General features: G+C 37.3%; 1 protein-coding gene across 3 annotated transcripts in view; it reads left to right on the top strand.

Moving 5' to 3' along the window:
* Positions 1 to 21,160, top strand: part of raraa (retinoic acid receptor, alpha a) — a 348,546-nt gene that overhangs the window by 123,362 nt on the left and 204,024 nt on the right. Inside the window, exon 3 of one of the 3 annotated variants that reach the window (XM_048614479.1) lies at positions 18,224 to 18,279. The exons of the other annotated variants lie outside the window; for them this stretch is intronic. The gene's annotated coding sequence lies outside the window, so the exon portion shown is untranslated. The remainder of the gene's footprint in view (positions 1 to 18,223; positions 18,280 to 21,160) is intronic. 3 annotated transcript variants of the gene reach the window in all.

The raw sequence follows: 21,160 nt of genomic DNA on the forward strand, positions 1-21,160 counted from the left end.
GCATTTATATCACTGGATTTGTGTACTTTACTGTCAATTTCATACATCATGACTTTATTACAATGAAGCATTAATCGTGGCTGACTCACCACAAATGTTGCTTAGAAAGAGGAAAAACATGACAGTTTTTTGTTGTAAGTATACCATGTTTAAACCTGTCTTACATATATGTGAGTGTCATGCTGTTTCTGATCTGTGCACCCTTTGGACTACCTACTGAGAGCACCAGATTGATGAAGCTTCCATGGTATCAGTAAATAGTAACTCTTCATAACCAATTTGGTACATGTATACAAAAGTGCACAATTAACATCTTACAAGTGTTCTTTCTGGTGGCTTGTTTTGTTGTTTTCCCCAACCTCATGTGAAAGATTTACAAGCAACTGCTAATCTTTCAGTTCCCTCAGCAGTAGCAATTTCATTCTATGTACAACACAGAATTAAACCATTTGACCCAATTGGTAATATTGGTGTTGGTGTTCTGCATGAGCCTCTTCATATCCCCTCCTCATTTAACCATAACAATAGAACCTCTTGTCTTTTCTCAGTCATGCCTTGTCTAGATTACCCTTAAATGCATCCAAATCATTTGCCTCAACACCTTTTGCATTCTAATCACATTCTGGGGAAAAGAAATTTCTCCTGAATTCCCCCTTTGAGGTTCTTGTCAATATCTTGTATTTATAGCTGTGAGAATTTTCAGCAACAAAATTGATCTCTCTGGTGAACCTTTTAAAGGAATCCTTGCCCTCATCACCTTTGACTTTCTTTTCTCCTTTTTAGAACACATTTCTCATGCTGACATTGGAGTGAAGTTTGGGATTTTTGTTCTACATGCTGGGACTGTTTCTTACTTTTAATCATTTCTGTGTTCTAGTGTATTCAAACATTAGGGTGTCACTTCCCTGTGAGATCTTGATGATGTTTAAATCTCTGGTCAATTAAATTGCCCCTCTAATTGAGACAGTGTTTTGTTTGTAGGGGATATTTGTGTCTCTGGAAACCTCCTATTCATCGGAGAGAAATTAACTTCTCTCTCCTGGGGCAAGGCACTGCCAGCTCCGGTTGGAGACGTTACTGTAGGATATGTCCTGGTCATGTGACATCTCCACGGGAATTTCACAAATAAGGTCATTGGAGCAAAGTGTAATTCTGACTAAAAAGAAAAGAACTTGCTCTTATATAGTGCATTAACACATTCCGAGAATAACCATCACAATTGATTAGCGTGTACCTTTTTCACAAATGAGAATATCACTCCACTTCAGCAGCAGAATAATGTTCTTAAATAGTATAATGTTCCTGTAGTTATGAAATAATTTCTCTCATGTTATTATGAGAAATCCCATGGGGGATTTTCGAGTTAATATAAAAGTGACTTAAAAATCTTGCAACACAGGAACTGAAACTTGTGATTGTTGTGCTGTAACGTCAGCCTGTTAAGTGCTATGTTACCACACCACTGTGAAACTAAATACCGTACAATTAACACAGTGAAAATTCAAAAGAAATTTAATCCTAATTATAACTGAGTGAATGAGAGCGGTTTACCTCATCTTTCTTCCTTTTGATCAGTCTAATTTTCCTATCCATTTTCCTCCCTCCTTTCTGAGGCCACAAGGTCTTCTGGCCTCCATGCTACTGTAACCAATGCACACTTAGTTAGATTGCTGATTGATAGAAATTCTAATTGAGTAAATTGCATTCATTCCATCAATCTGAATGAGGCAATCTTTTATAGATATGCTCTCAACATATTCAGAGAAAATGCCCCTCTGAATGAGCAAAATATCTTGCTTCAGTATTTGTCAGTTTTGCTTTACATTTTTCAGAGTAAAATGTTCTTTCATCTTAGCCAGAGTTTATCCTCCATAGTGATCCATTTCCTACTTGTATGCAAGAAAATGTATTATGTTTAAAGTAACTTCATGATAGTCCATCTTAATAAGTGGCTGTAAAAACTGCAGATTTCTCTTGTGGTGGTGAATGCTCTTTGCAGGCCATAAGACCAATCTTAATTTGCTGCCATCTCCCACATCATAAGGTAATTACTGATGAGGAAAGCCTTTTAGATAATCTCAGTTTATCATCCAAAAGGATCCTAAAATCGTTAATATATTGCATCAGAGTTTTAAAAAATAATTCCAGTGTTTGAACTTTTACTGTTTTGTTCAGAAGTCAATTCCACACATTGATCACTCTTTCTATATACAGAATTTCCTGACACAAACCCACGTACAACACTCATGATTTAACTTAAAGTAATATTCTAGTTTTATTCATACTGTTCCCTTAATGATCTAATATACCTCTTTTCCGCTAACAGGTTGGGCTCAGATATGAGATACAGTCTGTTAATTCAAACTACGTCAAGCTGCTATGCTCTAAGTAAGTTATCATCATCCTTTCCCACCATCCCCCACACTTATTTCCATCTCCTCTTCCATGTAAGTATGCTGTTTGACTGAATCATTCACAATTCTGAATGAAAATACCCCGAGAGAAGTTTAGTTAAAAGTGTGCACCTTATCTTTCAGTTGGAATTACAGCATGATGATGGATGAAGTCCAGTGAAATTACTGTTTTTCTTAATTCTGTTAATGAGAAAGCCTGTCAGCAGTGATTTATTTGATGCTGGCTGTAAACTGTGCCTCGTTTGATCCTATTATCTGTGCTCTCAAACCATCTCTTTGCCTTGCAGCTTACATTGTCCAAGAAGGCCACTTGATATATGGCTTTTTTTTGGCGGGGAGAATGTTGTTTCATAATTAGCGGAACGGGTTGCTGGGATGGACTGGTTATAGGGCGCAGTATTTTTGTTTTGTCCTGTTATCTTTGGTTAGGCATTGCCAGAGATCGGGATCTGACGGTCCCTTTTTTATGAGACCTATCAGTAACTGTATAGGTAGATCTCATTCCCAGCTTTTAAATTAAGAATAATGGCCCATTAATCAGCGCTGCTCCCATTGTCTGGTCAATGCGGTGTGGAAGATTTACACAGCCTTGGTCAGAGGCTGCAGACATTGACATTTTTCTCCTTGGGTGCTCCAAGCTGGTCATTTAGAAAAGACTTGAAGTTGCTGAAAAGCTCATCTTTGTCCCTTTGGTAAAATACTGTCATCTAAAGGAAGCAATTACTACATGTTGTTTGATAAAGTGCCTTTGTAACTTGTCACAACTGGCTTGAGAATGTGCAAATACGTGGTTGAAGCATTTCTGATATATGTGGTTAGAGAGTTATTTTTAGTGGAGAAAATAAGAATTGGGATTGTTCTTTCAAAGCATAAGTGAGATATGCCTTATTGAAATCAGATTGTAACATGCCTTTCCAATACTATTGCTGTTATTGCATAGATAGTAATTCATTGCCACAGTCGTGAGTATCAGCTACAAATGAGCATTGCTTTAGGCTGTCTGATTCATAATACGCAATTTATGTAGCAGGCTAGCTTTGATGTGGCCCCCAATATAGATTGTCTCTTAGTGCTCTGAAATTGCTGTATTTATAAGTTGTGATTGTGCATTCACAGTTGTTTAAAATTACAATTGCAGTTTAAAAACAATGGTGCATATGCAGCTAGTTGCAAAATGAAACTGCAGCTTTAGGTTTCTGGTTGTAAATCTTGGCTAATGTTAGGTGTAGGCGCACATTGAACAGTAATGTGAAGACCACACTGCTGGCCTGAATGGTTGGACTGAGGCCAGTGACAGTAATGCCCTCAGAGGGACAATTTAATGCCATTTATTTGTCAAAGGGACTGGCTTCAGAGGTTGGGAGTGAAACCATCTTGTAAGGTTGTATTCTTTAGATGTCTAGAGGAATACAGGCTGCCTTGTTCGCTCAATGGAAGAGCATCAAAGAAGACAACACAATATAATTCAAGAATAAGAAATTATGCACAAAGCGTTAAGAAAGACATATTCTACAGCCTCCTGTTACATATGTGTGCTTTACAATTCATAAAAGTCCTTTTTAAGTGACACCACTGATGCATCGTAAGAAGTGAGGCAGCCAATTTGTGTGCAGCAAGCTCCCAAGATCGGCAATGAGACTATCATATTAGTCATGAGAAGGTTACGATCTAGTTAGGAGAGCAAGTTGTTGAAACGGTATTGGATCAGTTGTGATGAGTAAGACTAACCGTGATGTGAGGAGGGCATCAGCATAGGCAACAGGTCAGGATCATGAACCATAAAGAATTAGTTGCTAATGTTCATTGAGCAAAATTTTCTAGGACATTGAGGATAATTCCCAGGCTGTTCTTCATAAAGGTGGCATGGAATCTTTTCTATCCCTGTTTCTGTTATTTTATTTATAAACATTTGGCTCACAAGGTGACTCTGAGTTTTCAAGTGCTTTGCAAGAACAAGAGCCCTTGCAGTTTGTTTCACTAAATTAGAAAACGCAACAGTGAGCATTTTGCAACTTTATTTAACAAATGATGCTCTCAACAGTCAAGGACGACAGACTTAATCTGCAGGGTGTGCTGTTTTGGAAGGCTTGATGATCATCAGCATTGTTGATTTTTTTACGACAGAAGATTGAAATTTAAAGCTTGTATGAAAGCAAAGTAAAATGACGTTATGTCCATAGGACATGTTCTCATGCTTTATTTGATCTTATTAAATAGTGGAGCGGCCTTGAGGGCTGAATGACCTGTTCATATTGTCCTATTTCCCTTTCTGTTGTTCTCTCTACTGAACTCTACATGGAACTCATCCATGAGAAGCCAACCTTTTATTCTGCACTTACTGGAAAGTTCCTCCTTAAGTAATATGTCATTGTTGAGGCCAATAGTTTATTATATGAGGAAATTGTGGACAAAGTCACCATCTCCTGTGGCATGCTAGATGGCTGCATCATTGCACTATCATGTTCTTGACTGATATACAATTTGTGCTACGGAAAAGAAAGTTTAAGTCTGACGAGCTGTACTTTTAGCACACTTTTTCATTGTGTATATGTATTGTATTTTATGAAAGTTGATTCGGGAAAATTGATTAAGAAAATAATCTGCTGTATTAACAGTAGGACTAAAATTCTTACAACTTTGTGCCAGTTTCCCTTTGAAATATTTCTAAAACTCTCTCTATGAGAGCAAGTTGGTGAAACATCAATATTAGGTTGGTTGTGAGGAGCAAGAATAGCCTTGATGTATGTGTTGGAAATCCGCATAGCACAATAGGCCAGGATAAAGTCTGTAAAAAAGAACCTACAGTGATTGTGAAAGCAAAGCATGAGACTGGATTGTTCCCCATTTGAGGAATTACGAATGTGTTCATTACAGTGACGTGCTTTAAGCCAGGTTATTTTCCGTGAGGGTAGTGATGGTGTCGGGATGCCAGTAAGTTGACACAAATTTCCATTGTTCTTTACGTGGGAACAACAGCAACTTCTATTTATTCAGCATCTTTATGTGGAAGAACAATCTAAGGTACATCATAAGGGAATAACCTAAAGTTAAGTAGATGTCAATCCAAAAATAAGGTTTTAGGAGGTGACCAAAAGAGGTAAGTTTTAAGGAGGATCTTACAAGGGAAGAAATGGATGTAAAGACAAAGTGGTTAGGGTGGTAATTCTGATATATTCAGCTACTGGTCAGCTAAAGGCACAGCAACCAATAATAGAAAATCACCAGGTTTATTATAGACAGAAATACCTCTGGGATTTTGTGCTGTATATGCCACTGCCACAGTTACTAACTGAGAGCGCTGATTTTTTTTATGCTTTAGCTGGACCAGGAGGTAGGAAACAAACCAAAATGGTGTTTTTTCCAAAAATGAGAAAATACAGCAGTCATAATTTCATAATTCATTTGAGGTTTATGACAACTAAAATGTTGGCTTCAAATACTTGTGCTGTTGAGCTACCAGAAAGAGATAAATAACATTACAAGAATTGCTTGAATTAAATGTTGAAGTATATTGTTTATTCCAAGCTTTCAAGTGAGGCAAACTTTTTATATTTTTTGAAAATGCATTAAGTTCAAAGTAACCATTAAACATTTCAAATAAGATTTATATTTCGTTCACACTCTTCTGTTGTATCTAGTTGTGATTATTTGGGCACAGCTCTGTTTGATAAAGTGTGCTGTGAGAAAGAAATGTTCATCAAGCATGTCATATTTAAGTTAAAATTACACTATTATTTACCTGTCAAATCTTTAATGCAGTGCATCTCTAAAATATTTTAGGATGTTTTGGACGCAGAGCCTGCAAATAAGTGCAATGATGGTGGCTTCTCATTTCAGCGGTATCAGTTCTAACAGATGTACACAGGAGCTTGAGGAAATACTGGAAACGGATAAATCTGATGCAAAGGAAGCGTACTTCCTTAGTGTTTTAACAACTTAGCCATTCAGGCCAAACTAGACTTCATTTTTTTGCCATAAATTAGCTAGTCTTAGCCAGGACGGAAATATAGTTATTAAAGTTGCCTCACTGTCTTTGATTAGAGAAAATTCACCTTGGGTTCCTGCTCCTGATCACGATCCAAGGGCTTTTGCTGGAAGTGGATATGTAGATGTTGGGCTGGACTATGATTCCCCTCAATGTGTATTACCTGCTAATATTCAACATGTGAATAGAGTCTCGAGTAAAGAAAAATACTGCAGATGTTGGAAATCTGGAACAAACGCAGCAAATGCTGGAGAAATGTCACACTGGCTAGAAAAGTTAACTCGCTTTCTCTACATATGCTGTCAGACCTGCTGAGTTTCTCCAGCATTCACTGTGTTTGTAATGTGAATCGGGCCCCTTGGAAGAACTACCAGAGACTGTTGCATTTTTGATCCTTTGCTTCAACTTACTTTGTTCATCTTCCATATATGGACTGCTCTGACTGGTGAGTTTTTAGCTGTCGTGTACATGAAGATACCCTTAATAGTACAAATCTGCATGAATGTTAGGAGCATGCCTAAAACAACAATAGAAAACTTTTATTCAGAATTGCTTTGAATACTAGTTCTAACCTCTGTCTCAAGAGAATCTTTCTTGCCTGTAATAAACACTAAACGTATTGGGCTTTAATTGACCAATGTGCATGAATCAAAAATTGATGATAAAGCAAATAAATAGTTGAAATATAATGTGTATATTGTAATAGATGTAATGCCAAGCTAAATTTTGAAGCAAAGGAATAATGAATAACTTCTAATCTCTGTATTGAACTGTGTAGTTTACAATTGATGTTAGTTTACTTAATTATGTTTTTTCTTTACATTCTTATGAACTGAGTGAACTAACTGGCCTAACATGTCCACAGTGAAAACTAAAGACAAAGTGTTAGGCATTTTGCATCTGCGGTTTCCCACCTGTGATGTTCTCTCCCTTAACGTGAAAGGCTGGAAAGTGGTTGGCTTCCAAGTGCAGAAGCAATACTCCTAGTACCAGCTTTCTTTATTTGTAGAATGGAATTGAATATGACTGAAATAGTTGCTTGTGCTTGATGTATTTGAATAACTCGCAGCTAAATTCAAAAGTAGCTTCTGGTCATACAAACAACTTTGATTTTTATTTTGAATTGCACGTAGTTCAATTGCACAGCTCAGGTCTTTGCCAAAGCTATTTGGTCAGAACAGTGCATTTTGTAGGCTAGAATAATTTGGAATGCATTGGGTTTCAATTTCTTTTTGTATTGCAGCTGAATTGCAGGAGCTATTGTCAAACTATAAGTAGCGAAAAGTGTTTTAGCCACAGAATAGCTGCTCACATTTGTAGAGCTATAAAGTGAGAAAGTAACATTTTTAAAAGGGAAACATATTTTAAAACATCATAAACCATTATTTGTGGATAAAGATTACAAATCTGTTAAATGTATCTGTACCAATGCACCTGCTTATTAAGTTAAAATGAGGGAGGACTGTATTGGTTTTAAAGGAAAGAAGGGCAACAAAATGTAAGAACTTCTTGTGGTTCCAATTCTGTGTTAAGCACAATGCATTTATCTATTAGAGGTGGAAATTGATTTCTTAATCTGTCCTTTTATGATATTGTCATCTCATCTCAGCTTCATGTTTTTTTTAATCCATTCCAGTCCATTCAGTCAAAAATCAAAACATACCAGCAATTCCCCCTCCACTTCCTTCATTATGAATTGGGCTCATAAAAGTGAGGGTGGACATTATTTGTAGGAAATGGAACATTTTTAATTTGCCAAGGTCAATTATTCTGAATTAGTTATTGGTCTGACTGCTCTCAAAATTCTCAAATCCTTCATCTCGACAGACAACACACCTCTCAATATAATACTTGTGATGTGGAAGTGCCGGTGTTGGACTGGGGTGAAGTCTAACAAGGGGACTGTGCTCCGAAAGCTTGTAATTTCAAATAAACCTGTTGGACTGTAACCTGGTGTCGTGTGACTTCTGACTTTATAATACTTGTGACACCAGACATCCTGTTGTCCTGCTGAAAAAAATTGCAAATTTATTGCAAATTATTGCTGAAATAGTGTGGCATCTAAGCAGATTTCAGTTGGTTGAGATTGTTTAAACTCATTTCATGCAAAATCCTTATATCTAAGTTTGCGCCAAGTCCAAGGGTTGAAAGACCAAAGTCTAACCCATTGCTCTGCCCCGACCTTCAAATGTGTTATAGTTTTAATTGTGTTCAGGCTTGTCTAGACACATAGTTTGCTATGGCCTTATGATCTTCAGCTGTGTATAACATTTGACTGTTTTCAACTTGTGCTAATGATCTGGCATTCAATTCTATCTGGCTAGCCTTGCACAGTAGGGGCCCATAAGATTATTAGCACTGATTAGCCTACGTTGCGGTACAAAGCATTACAGTGCTTGACTAGCCTTACAACCTTGAATTAATTTTGTGTCTTGGATCGTTTCCTTTTTTTATTCTGTATAGTCAATATTCATACATTTATTTATTTCAGGACACAACTAGAGTTAGATTTTTATACTGTGTTTATAGATTTTGAAGCTTTCACAATTCGTAAATCCATTGGCAACTTGACACAGAATCACGTGGATTTAAAGTAAAATCAAAGTTGTTCAAATTTATTCCTGAAAATATATTAGTGTGGTGCCTTATGCAGCAGTGTAAAGAGTAAAATATCTTGGGAGAAAAGTGGTTTTAAGTCACACGCTAATCTCTTATTAGTTGACTGGAACTAAAACAGCATCAGGAATGCGACAAAAAAACCGAAAGAACTGAGATGCTGGGAATCAGAAACAAAAACAGAAATTTCTGGAAAATGTGGCAGGTCCAGCAGCGTCTCTGAAGAGAAAACAGAGTTAACATTTCTGGTCCAGTGACCCTCATGCTACACTGGATCCAAGAAGTCATCTGGTCCAGGGAAGAGGAACTATATCAGGTAGAATACCTCTTTTGAGCTAATTTTCCTCTCAACACAACATATAACCAGAACTACAAATTATCAGACCTAGAAATTGAATTTGGATTTTAAAACAAGTGAGGAGTAGACTTCGCAGGTGGTCAAATCAAAATTACATCTGCAGATTTGAGGCGGACAGGTGATCAGAAAAATAACTAAATGCCTATACGTGTGAAATACAGGAAAAAATAGCACTTTTTACAACATATGGATGCTTTAAACCAGTAAAGTGCAGTACAGAAGAGGAATTCCAGTTCATGGGACCTTGGTTAAATAACAAAAAGTGAAGTTTTTAAATTAAGTATACAAATCTAGGAAAATAAAACAAACCAGGATCATCTAATTGTGAGGAGAAAAATAGAGCAGTTCAGCAAAACGTTATATATAATACAGGAATACAACCAAATGGATCTGTGAGAAACAGAAAGGGCTAAAGTCAAAGGAGTTGTGTGGCTTAAAGAAAGAAGAATGGGAATTAGACTGATATTATAAAAATGGTTACAGTGTTTTAATGGCATTGAGTAGAATGGGAAATATACTTTGGAAACTGCTATGCTGGAAAATCATCAAAATAAAAACAGAAAATACATTACCAGAAGCCTGGCTTCAAACTCTGCAAGTATGGAAAATCAATATATTCATTAAGCTAGACAATATCTGAAAGGCGACAGACTATGCTATAAAAAGAATTGTATCAACAAGAAAGGTGTACAAACATGACCAATATGTTTGGAGCTCACATATTGTCTTAAAAAAAGGTCTGTTGGATTTGTGGAGGTGTATTGTGGATAGAAAGTTGAAGGGGCAATTTGTAGTCCAATTAGATAGATGAACAATATAAAATTATTACTGTAGAAGATTTTAATCCCATTTACTGGTTGCGACAGAGAGATAATAAACGGAGAAATAGAATGGAATCTCTGAAGCATGTGTAGACTTCCTTCTGAATGCAGTATATTGTTTATCTGTAAAGTTAGAGATGTTGCCAGATCCAGTTCTGAATAGTACAATCGATTGTGTGGAATTTATTTGGGTGACAACCTTGGAACAAATGGGAACAGTCTGATCTGGTCTGCTGTCTCATTAGAGAGGAAAATGTGTATAAACTTGAATAGGTAGCTGAGGCTGTTTATTTATGTTGGAAAAACTTTAGTCTGATTCTCAGTTTTCTCATGATGCATAAAATATAAAATTGAAGAGCCAATGATGAGACTTATAAATGAACCTGGTAAAGACTGTAGCTAGAATACTGTTTGCAGTATTGGATAGAAAGTTAAATGAAGGGTTTAGAGAAGAGAAAATGTGGATTGATGAAGATTCTTTAGAGTTTGAGGAAATATTATTAAGAAGTAAGATTTTAAAAAATTTGCTTGTTAGAGCAGTGCGAATTAGGAGGCAATCTTGAGAAAAGCGCTAGATATGAGGATGAGCCTATTTAGTCACGTGTTCTGCCTTGGGTCTTTGTGATTCAGCAGGCTGATTATTGACCTGCACATATCATGGTGCAGGATGTACCTCAGGGTACTGGGATATTGTGGGGATTTGCCTTCATTTCTTTCCTTCCCTGCTACTGCGTTGCCTCAATATTAAGGCATTGGGATGCAAAGCATGACCAAGCTTGATTAGCCCATTGTTGTCATCAAGAGCATTTTGTAGAAAATCCTCCTAGTTATTAAGGTAAACATCTGACAGTGTACCATTGAAGTATGTGCTTTGTGCTTCCTGAAAAGTTGGCCGTTTGAGAATTGAGAGAACAATTATGAAAGATGGGCCAGGGTAAATGGCCACAAGTTGATTGCAGTTGCTGAGCTAGATCCAGAATGAAGGTATGTGAATAGAAGACTCCATTTAGGAGACTTAGAACACACTAAAGTTAGGATGCCATGAAATTCCCTTTCATGGTTAATGTATGAGGCAGAAACTGTGTCAATTGTCTAGATTAAAATAGATAGGTGACTGATGTAAAAGGAGAGGCAAGGATATGGGAACAGAACAGGTAAATATGAATAGAGTTATTCATTTATATAGAAAGTAAATGCTGACAAGAACTGTTTGGGCTTACTGTCCTGTTTCATACTTGTAACTTTAAAATATAACCTGTATTCAAATCCCTTAATTTTAAGCATGTAATCCCAACGTGAAATTTGAATTTAACATTTTAAATGCTGCAGGTTTGAAGATCAGTACCACTAATGTAAGTAAAGACAGACAGCAAAAACTTCTTTTCATTTTGTACTCGGATGCATTCTGGCAAGATACAGTCCACTAATGACTGAGTTACTGTTGTAATCTTCTTTACTTCCACTTCATCACACAGCACTCAAGTAGATTACTTGAAAGTCTGAAATTTCCTGGTGAAAATTCTGGAAATGAAAATAGTGCTTCAGAAATGAATCACTTGTTCTGGTAAATGAAATTTTTGATGTCAGATTTACTAGCCAGTACGAAACAAAGCCAGATGTTTTTTGTTGATATAGTATTATTCTGGTGATATCGTGGAAGAATTGTTCCTTTAATACAAAACTGCCAGCAGTGATGGTCATAAAACAAGCTGAGTCCTTGAGAACTGCAATAAAAATTCTGCTTTTTTTGAAGTATATGTGCAGAGTCAGGAGTTCACTCAGAATGTTAGCCAGTATAGTGCTGTATAAAGGATTGTTTCCATCTGTTTATTTTGACCTTCTGGCATATTTATATATGCATTATATTATGTGTGTATGTATGTGTATGATATTTTCTTTGTGTTGAAGTAAACTAAAGCATTCTAGACCAGTGGACAACAGCGAAATAACAGTTTATATTTAGAGGCAGTAGGAAGGGAATATTGGACAGGAGACAGGAAACATTGCAGTGTGAAAAACATGAAGAAAGAGATTTTTCCAAATGAAGGAACAGAAGCAACAAATGTTGTGACAGACTATTGATGAAATTAGCTAATTTCGTACACCAGTCACGATTCCCAACACAGCCAAATCCACAAGGGGGCCTCCAACTACATCCACCAACAAGTGAATGTTTCTAAAATTATAATCATTGTTCAGTTTACGAAGGAAGTATGCATTGTGGCAAGATATTCCTTGTAGCTACAATCCATTAATAATCCTTCCAAGTGGGGGTGGTGGCTTGGCATGGTAATCAACAGTAATCCAGCCACTCACATTTGCAAAGTAGGCTAACTTGGTATGAAATTTGCTAACTAAACTTGTGGAAATGATTGGCGTCCAGAAATCAATTACTAGCATACATAAACCTTATAGTATATAAACAGTCCATCATTATTCATGCTGCACTCTACCTTCAACCAATATTTCCTTTTTTATTGTTTTTATTTTTTCACAAGATGTGGGTCTTACTGTCTTGACCAGCGTCTATTGCTCCTCCCTAATTTTACAGAGAACAGTGAAGAGTCAATCATAATGCTGTTGTTCTGGAGTCACTTGTAGGCCAGATCAGGTGAGGATGGTAAATTTCCTTCCCTTGAACCAGATGGGTTTTATGACAATCAACAGTGGTCACTATTAGGCAAGCTGTTTATTCGATATTTTATTGAATTCAAATTTCAGCATCTGCTGTCATGGTAAGATTTGAAGACATGTCCCCAAAACATTGGCTGCGGTTCTGTATTGCTAACATTAGCACTACACCACAACCTCTCAGCAAAGGTTTTGTTCCCCTCTCCTTCAATTGTGTCTTTACCCTCCATTTAAATGTATCTATCCTGTTCACCTCAGCACATTCCACATTCTCCCCATTCCCTGGGAAAAGAACTTTTTCCTAAATTCCCTTCTTGATTTCTTGATACAATGTTATGGTAATGGCTTCTGGTTCTGTTTTTAACCATAAATTGAAATGCATTCTATCTACTTCGTCAAACCATTTCTCCATTATATAGATCTTTATTGCATCATCCTTAAGCCTTCCATATCCCTAGTTTTGGTATCATTCTTGAGAAAATGAACATTCTTGTTTCATATTGGACAAAGTATTATTGATACAGAGGTCTGTGTTCACAAGTGGCATTTTACCTTAGAAGAAAATAAAAGATATTTGTCTTTTTTGTGATAAACACATGTGTAATCTCCATTAGGAGGCCCATCTGACTATCTTTGAGCAGGTAAACCAAAAGTTGGATGGGACAATTTCTCAGACTACTGTTATAACTCAGTTATTACTGTCATAATTTGCGTTTTCATTACACTTCTAAAATGGTACTTCACAAGAACACTACCGGGCAGAATTTAAGCCCTATGAAAAGATACTAGAACAGAGGATCAAAATCCTAGTTCAGAGAGTTAGGTTATAAGTAACAACTTTAAGGAAAATTGAGATTTTTGGAAAGGAAATCAACAGCTGAGGGCCTATGCTCAGCTGTCAATGTGAAAGAAATTAGGGATAATCCTCCAAGCATAGAGGGCTGGCCATCCTTTGAGGGAAGGCAGTTGTGTAATGTTAATGTTACTGGATGAGTAATCCAGAAGCGTAGGTAAATGCTGAATTAAGTTCAATGTATAAATCTGGAATGAAAAGCTAATCTAACAGTGACTGCAAAACCATTGTTGATAGTTGTAAAAACTCATCTTGGTCACTAATATCCTTTTTAGGGAAGAAAATCTGCCATTTTTTCCTGGTCTAGACTACATGTCACTCTCAAACATGGTTGACTCTTAAAATGAAGTCTGAAATGGCCTTACTAACCACTCAGTTGTATCAAACAGCTACAAAACCAAATCAAAGGCAATTAGGGATGGACAATAAATACTAGTCTATCCACTGATGCCATAAACCATGAATGACTAAACAGAAAATAAATCCTCGGTTTCTAAGTTGACAGATGAGAGAAGGACCTGTTTCGATGCTGTATGACTCTGTGACTCTATAAGATGGCTAATTGAATTGCATGCTATCAGCTGGTAACAGCAGATATTAGAGATAGTAAGAACTGCCAATGCTGGAGTCTGAGATAACAGTGTGGAGCTGGAGGAACACAGCAAGCCAGGCAGCATCAGAGGAGCAGGAAAGCTGACGTTTCAGGTCGGGACCCTTCTTCAGAAATGGGGGAGATGAAGGGCGTTGTAGAGCACCTGCGCTCGGTTCATGACAAACGACAACACCTCCCAGTCACGAACCACTTCAGCTCCCCCTTCCACTCCCTGGACGACATGTCCATCCTGGGCCTCCTCCAGTGTCACAACGACGCCACCCGGAACTGGAGGAGCAGCACCTCATGTTCCGCCTTGGAAGCCTACAACCCAATGGTGTCGATGAGGACTTTACTAGCTTCAAAATCTCCCCAACCCCAGCCTCATCCCAAGACCAACCCTCCCTCTCATCCCCGCCTCCCTGACCTGTCCGTCTTCTCTCACACCTATCCGCTCCTCCCACCCCACTGACCAATCCCCACCACTACCTACCTGCTATCACCATTCCACCTACCGTTCCCAGCCCAACCCCCCATCTCTATTTATTTCAGAGCCCCTTTCCCCTCCACCATTTCTGAAGAAGGGTGCCAACCTGAAACGTCAGCTTTCCTGCTCCTCTGATGCCGCCTGGCCTGCCGTGTTGCTCCAGCTCCACATTGTGTCATAACAGCAGATATTATCCTTTTTGAACTTATCTTAACCTAGACTCTCCCAACTTTATTACCAGTGTTGTTCTCACCCTGGTGTGACACACCACCTCAGACTGCAACTTAAAAAATACCTCCGATCCATACAATGATCAAACCCTGTGCACAAAATCTGCACATAGCGTGATGAAAAAAAGCACGAAAGAAGCAGATTTGAAATCTTTGACAAATTGTTGTGCATCTAAAATTAAGCCCAGATGACCATAATTTCATCTTCTCATCCAATCCTTTCAGTTCTTTCCCAGAACTAATGACACTATCTCACGTATCCCACTTCATGAGTACAAAGTTAATTCTAAAACGAAGTGCTGTGGATGTTGGGAATTCAAAATAAGAACAGAAAGTGCAGGCAATGTTCAGCTGTGGCAATATTTGTGGAGTGAATTGGTGTTGATGGGCTGGATTTCCTGACGGAAGCTAGATTCTAACACTGGGTCAACATTGGTAAGCCTCTTATTTTCCGGCCCTCTCACCTCCAATCCCATCTCCAAGGGACAGGGGAAATTTAACACTGTGATCTTTGATCGGTTACGAGAAGGTCCGACTGTATTTTAAACGAGCATCAGCATTCGTCAGTGTATAGTTAATCATACCCAAACAAGGTCAGAAATCACACGATACCAGGTTATCGTCCAACAGGTTTATTTGAACTATAACCTGGTGTCGTGTGATTTCTGATCTTTTCCACCCAACACCGGGACCCAAACAAATAAGACATCACTGGAGGACTCTATAAGTCCTCCTTAGGCATCTCCAATGTCGTCCCTTATTAATATTTCAAAGGATGGACTTTGTACATCATGGTAGGTGACCCTCATTCCGTCCTGGGGAAGTACAAAAACATTGTTCCATGATGTATTCAATAAGGAAAAAGAAAGTCAGTTTAGCCATAATTTGGGAGAGAGAAACTCACTTGAAACAACAAGTGAAGTCTAACCCTCCTAATAATTTGGCAATTCTCTTGTAAAGTGCCAGGAGAAAACAAGACTCTTCTGGTAGTCAAATCAGAACGTAATGTGCTTCACTGCATGCGAAGTCTAATAAAGCAATCTCTTAATACTGTATACCTTGTAGGGGAGCAAGGTTCTAATGGGAGTTTTCTTTAACTTCTGACCTTCAGCCAAGAACATTCAACAATACCTAGCTAACCTGCCACTACCTCACCAGGGAAAAGAAGAGACTCTTCCATGACTTAACAAGGAATAAGTCAAACCAAACAAATGATGTACTGTAAAAGCTCAAGGCCTGTTAGACTTTGAATGTTTCTTAAAAGTTGTCTCCAGAATTACATCCCCTTTATCATGAGGTTCTCCATATGTAGCTCACAATGCAATATTCTTGAGTGCAGAGAAAAAGGGAAGCACGTTTCAAGCTGTGCTTATTACGGACACCTATCTCTGTTAAGTTGATTCCAAAATTCTGGCATGGAATTTAAAAATAATCCTGAAATTTATACACAAAGTTCAATAAGATTTGACCATGGAAAGACGAAAGTTCAATGACTCTTCAGCATGCCACGGCATGCTCACTTGCTTAAGAAACCAGCCCTTACTGTTCTTGGATGCTAAAAATATATTTCAGAGAGTGGAATAGACCTTGTGGATGTTCACTTAGCATTATATAACACAAAATGACCCCTAAGTTTATACTACCTCTGGAAGCCAGATGTATTGTGAGAGTATGCTGACAGAACTAATATAGATGTTTCAGTGCAAAATGTGGAATTTTGATTATCAACGTAGTGAAATGTATAATCTGTGGCAAAAATGCTTTGTCAATCTGGACCGATTTAGAAAACCTAGGTTTTCTTAGAAAAACTAAGTATATTAAAATTTGAGGGACAACAACTTGCATTCATATAACATCTTTAAAGTAGTGAAATGTCTTGAGATGCTCACTTAAGTAATAATACCTCAGTGTATATGGTATGTATGAAAAGTCGACGTCAATTAAAAATTTAAATTTCAAAGTTGCTTTTTGTATGAAATATTTAACTATGCACTGTTTTCATGCTGTTTTCTGGGAAATGGGGTTAGAAAATAGCAATGGTCAATTGTCTTCTCACTTAATTAACTTGGATTCTTATAATAAACTATTTGTTAATTCATTACAGTAGGATTATTTTAGCCTGTTTCCTCAAGTATAATTGCTATTCAAATGTTTAATCAGCTGGCTATGTAATGAACATTTACTGGTAATCGTTGTAATACGTAAAATTAAGTTGCAAACTTTGCTTGTTTAAATTAGCGTAAGTTTCAAATCCATAATGAATCTATGGTTTTCTCGAATGCCAGAACCCAGAACAATTTCACTCTTTTTCTTGGTTGTACCAAGAGTGTTTTTTTTTTTTAATCAGAGCTAGTTATTCAAAACATATAATGCATTGTATAATACATTAATACCAATTTTGTCATTGTGCACTCAACAATGCATTGCACAATCTTGAGCCGAAACTGGCTTGTAATGGCCAACAGGCAGATGCGTGAAGAAAGCTCATTATGATGGCATTTTATTTTTCCTTCTGGTTAGTAAAGAAGGAAGCTTCACATTTTGTACTGCACATCATGGACTGATTTTATCATATCTTATGGAGCTGTAGTAGCTTTTAAATTGCAGTATATTCAATATTGAAGCTTCTCAAGTCTTGTGTATTAAAATATTTAAAACCACTTTTTTGTAATAATGTGGAAATAAAACATGAAGTTCAACAAATCTTTCAGATCTTGTGACAGGAGTGTAGCAGATAGTGAAATTGGCACGATTAGTATATTGCAAAAATTAAGAGCTTGCCCTGTCATAATGCCCAAGAATAGCTCTAAATTATGCGGACCAGGACTTGTCAGGTTCTGCATTGAATTGGCTGATCTCTAACAGATACGTGGCATTGTATTTGCCTTATTAGCCCTGTATTAAAAAGAGCAACTTGAGATCATAGTCATGGACAGCAATTACAGATTCCATCTGGAAGATGAGCCTGTGTCCTTGAAAGGTGGAAACTGCACCAGGAATAAAAGTGATGTACTTCAAGGATGAAAAGGCTGTCAGAATTATTTTTTCCACTCAAAGAATGACTGCTTGCATCTAAGGGCTGCCAGCACTATGCCTTCGAGTGAGTCAGTGCTTTCCAAGAAGAAAAAATATGGAAAATAATGAATTAAGAGTTTAAACAAAGTCTGAGGGACTTGATCTGTTGTCTTTCACAGAATTAAATGACTTGCTGTAATTAAAGTTTTTTTTTATTTTAGGTCTCTCTTAATAGTGAAACAATCCTGTAAAGTATCAAAACCGAACAATCAGCAAGGTAATGATCAACTCTCTCATTAATTCAATTGAAAGATTAGAGTCTAGAAATAATGATTCTTGTCAAATCTATAACAAATTTTCATCACCATACTTTTAACAGAAGCGTTGAACTATTTGAATAAAATGAGGAGAACGTAAACCTTTACGATTTTCTGATCTGCTAGAGAATTGCAGTAGCAAGTGTATATGCAAGAATAAATGAAATCAAAAGCTAATCATGGTTAAGGAAGAATATCTGCTTCATCCCATCCAGAGAGATCCTAATCTCCTCCTCCTGTTTCTTAAATTATTCCAAGATTTTTGTGTTAACATCTGTCCAGAAAGTTCCCCTTTTTAATATGAAGCTGCGACACCTATTTCTGCTAGTATGGTTTACAGTAAAATTCCATGTTAATTATTTCTGTTTTCAACAACTTTCCAAGTCTTTATAAGATCAGCTCTCAGATGCCTGATTTTCAAGTTGAAATGTTCATTTTCTTTAGTCAAAACAAGCACTCTGACACAGATAATTCATCTCACAATTCCTATGAATCTAGATTGTTAGCCTTGGTTACAGATCTACTTCTCCCAATGCATTAAAACATATTTTTGGTGTCTCAGTTTCAGGTACACTACAGCAAAAAAGGCAAGGAAAGGAAATTTGGTTTGCTTTAACGATACATAATTTTGATGTAAGTTTCATTAGGTCAGGTGCATGTGTGTGAATCCAGATGAATGTCTGATCAGTTATGTAAAATTTTCCTGATAAATAGGAACTGATAACGTGATGTTGAGTACCTACTGCCTTGGGCACAAGAGTTCTGAGGCATACTTTGCACACATTTCTCATGGAATACTACTGTGACAAGAGGGCACTTTCATTGCTTTAAGGCTATACACAGACTGCCGAAGGTTCATTATTGTGCTCAATTTTGTTTAAATGACAAAATTTAGAAGCTGAAACTGGAACGTTAGTTAAACACTCTTAAGAAACTCATGCTGCTATGGAAGCCTGTCTGTTTCAATTGGATCTTTGCAGCTAAAGGAGCATTTCTGTTGATGCTTAGCTTCTTAGCAACTTGAATGATAGATCTTGCTTTTTATATAGGGAATGAAATCTTTTCGAACTATAGTCACTTGATTAGTAGGCAAGTATGGTAGCCCGTTTGCACATATCAAGGTGTCATAAGTTACAGTAAGATAATGACCAGCTAATTCATTTGATGTTGTGGGATAAACATTAGTCAAGACCTCAGGAGAAATTTCTCATCTTCAAATATTACCGCGAGATATTTACTATCCACCTGAAGAGGCATAACCTTCTATCCTACCCATAGCTACTCTTCCTATGTTCTTTCAATATGTCAAGTTTGCCTGTCTTACGCCATTATCACACATCCACTGAAATTGGTCTTCAATTATCCTGTGACATCTGTCATCTAACTACATCATGGGTGACCCTTCTTTCTGTTGCCCCGACTTTCTCCCCTTCATAGAAGAGATCTCCATAGCTTTTCAGCTCTATTCAAATGGCTAAAATTGTGACATTTTATTTTTCGCTGTCACTTTTTAGACCTCTTTTTACTCTTGCAGTTTCAAGTCTTTTTTCACTTTTCTCATATTTCGCATGTAGAATTTTAAATTTATGTCTTAGCATCCACATTTCAAATACCTCTTTTTTTCGTCCACAGATCTTACTTATTGTGCAGGTTTCAAAAGCTCACAGGAAAGTGGATAAATGTGGCATGTTATGAATTTCTTTTCCTTGTTTCAAGTTAAGAGACAAATAAGGCCGAGTTTAATGACACGTTCAAAATATACCTCCAAATATGCAACATTCCCTCAATAATACACCAAATTATCAGCATAGAAATGTACTCAAGTCCTTTCGTATGACTTCAACCATCACCTTCTGCAGTCATACTGCTGAGTTAACTTGACACTGTTCTGGAATAGTTTTGTTTTTGTTAGACAAGATAAATTATTGAACCCTGTCAGAATATTTCTGATATTTAAAATTACATTACATCAGTACCTATACATGCAACTGTATAGATGTTGCTACATCAAATTATGGCTTGTTGGTTTAAATCTATGTATTTTTGATTTTTAAAAAATATTTGCAACTTCTTGAGCAGATACCCCTTTATGCTGACTCTCCTGAATGAAATGAAATGTTATCTTGTCTGTTTGAATAAATCTGTGAGCTGTACCCACCCCTGTAGCCAGACTGGGAGACCAGATCAATAAGAAGGATATATCTATCAATGATATCATAGTGACAACTGCTTTGAATCCTCCAGACAAGTGGCCATAGACCTCTGTCACTTCTTCCAGCCTTTGGCTTATAATTCTTCCAAGCAGGGGACAGGAGTGCTCTTTGGTGCTAAAGACGTTGTCAAAAAATGCCACCAGTAAGTAATAACATTGTGAAATGGCTACCATTCCATTGGTGCATAGTGGTCTACAAGCACAGAAATAGAATCTTTCATGTGAATGCACATTTCCTTTGATTCATCATTTTTGTAGTGATCGGTACTTAACTTAGAACATAGAACAGTACGGTACAGGCCCTTCGGCCCACGATGTTGTGCTGAACTTTTACTCTAAACCTAAGGTTTATCTAACGTCCACTGCTACCTTATACTATCATCCGTATGCCTATCTGATAGCCGCTTAAATGCCCCTAATGAGGCCGACTCCACTACCCTCTCCGGCAATGCATTCCACGCCCCTACCATTCTCTGAGTAAAGAACCTTGGAGAACGTTTCCACATATTGATCCCATCCAATGACTACAGCAGCCACAGAAGCACATTTAGCAGCCATGATTTTACAGTTACGGTCATTCCTTGCCATCCTCTTCAGCTTTTTGCTGCCTCTTTTCTTCTGGCTGTTCA

Source organism: Rhincodon typus, chromosome 30 (genome assembly GCF_021869965.1).
Source record: "Rhincodon typus isolate 14 chromosome 30, sRhiTyp1.1, whole genome shotgun sequence".
In the NCBI taxonomy this organism is placed as follows: Eukaryota; Metazoa; Chordata; class Chondrichthyes; order Orectolobiformes; family Rhincodontidae; genus Rhincodon; species Rhincodon typus.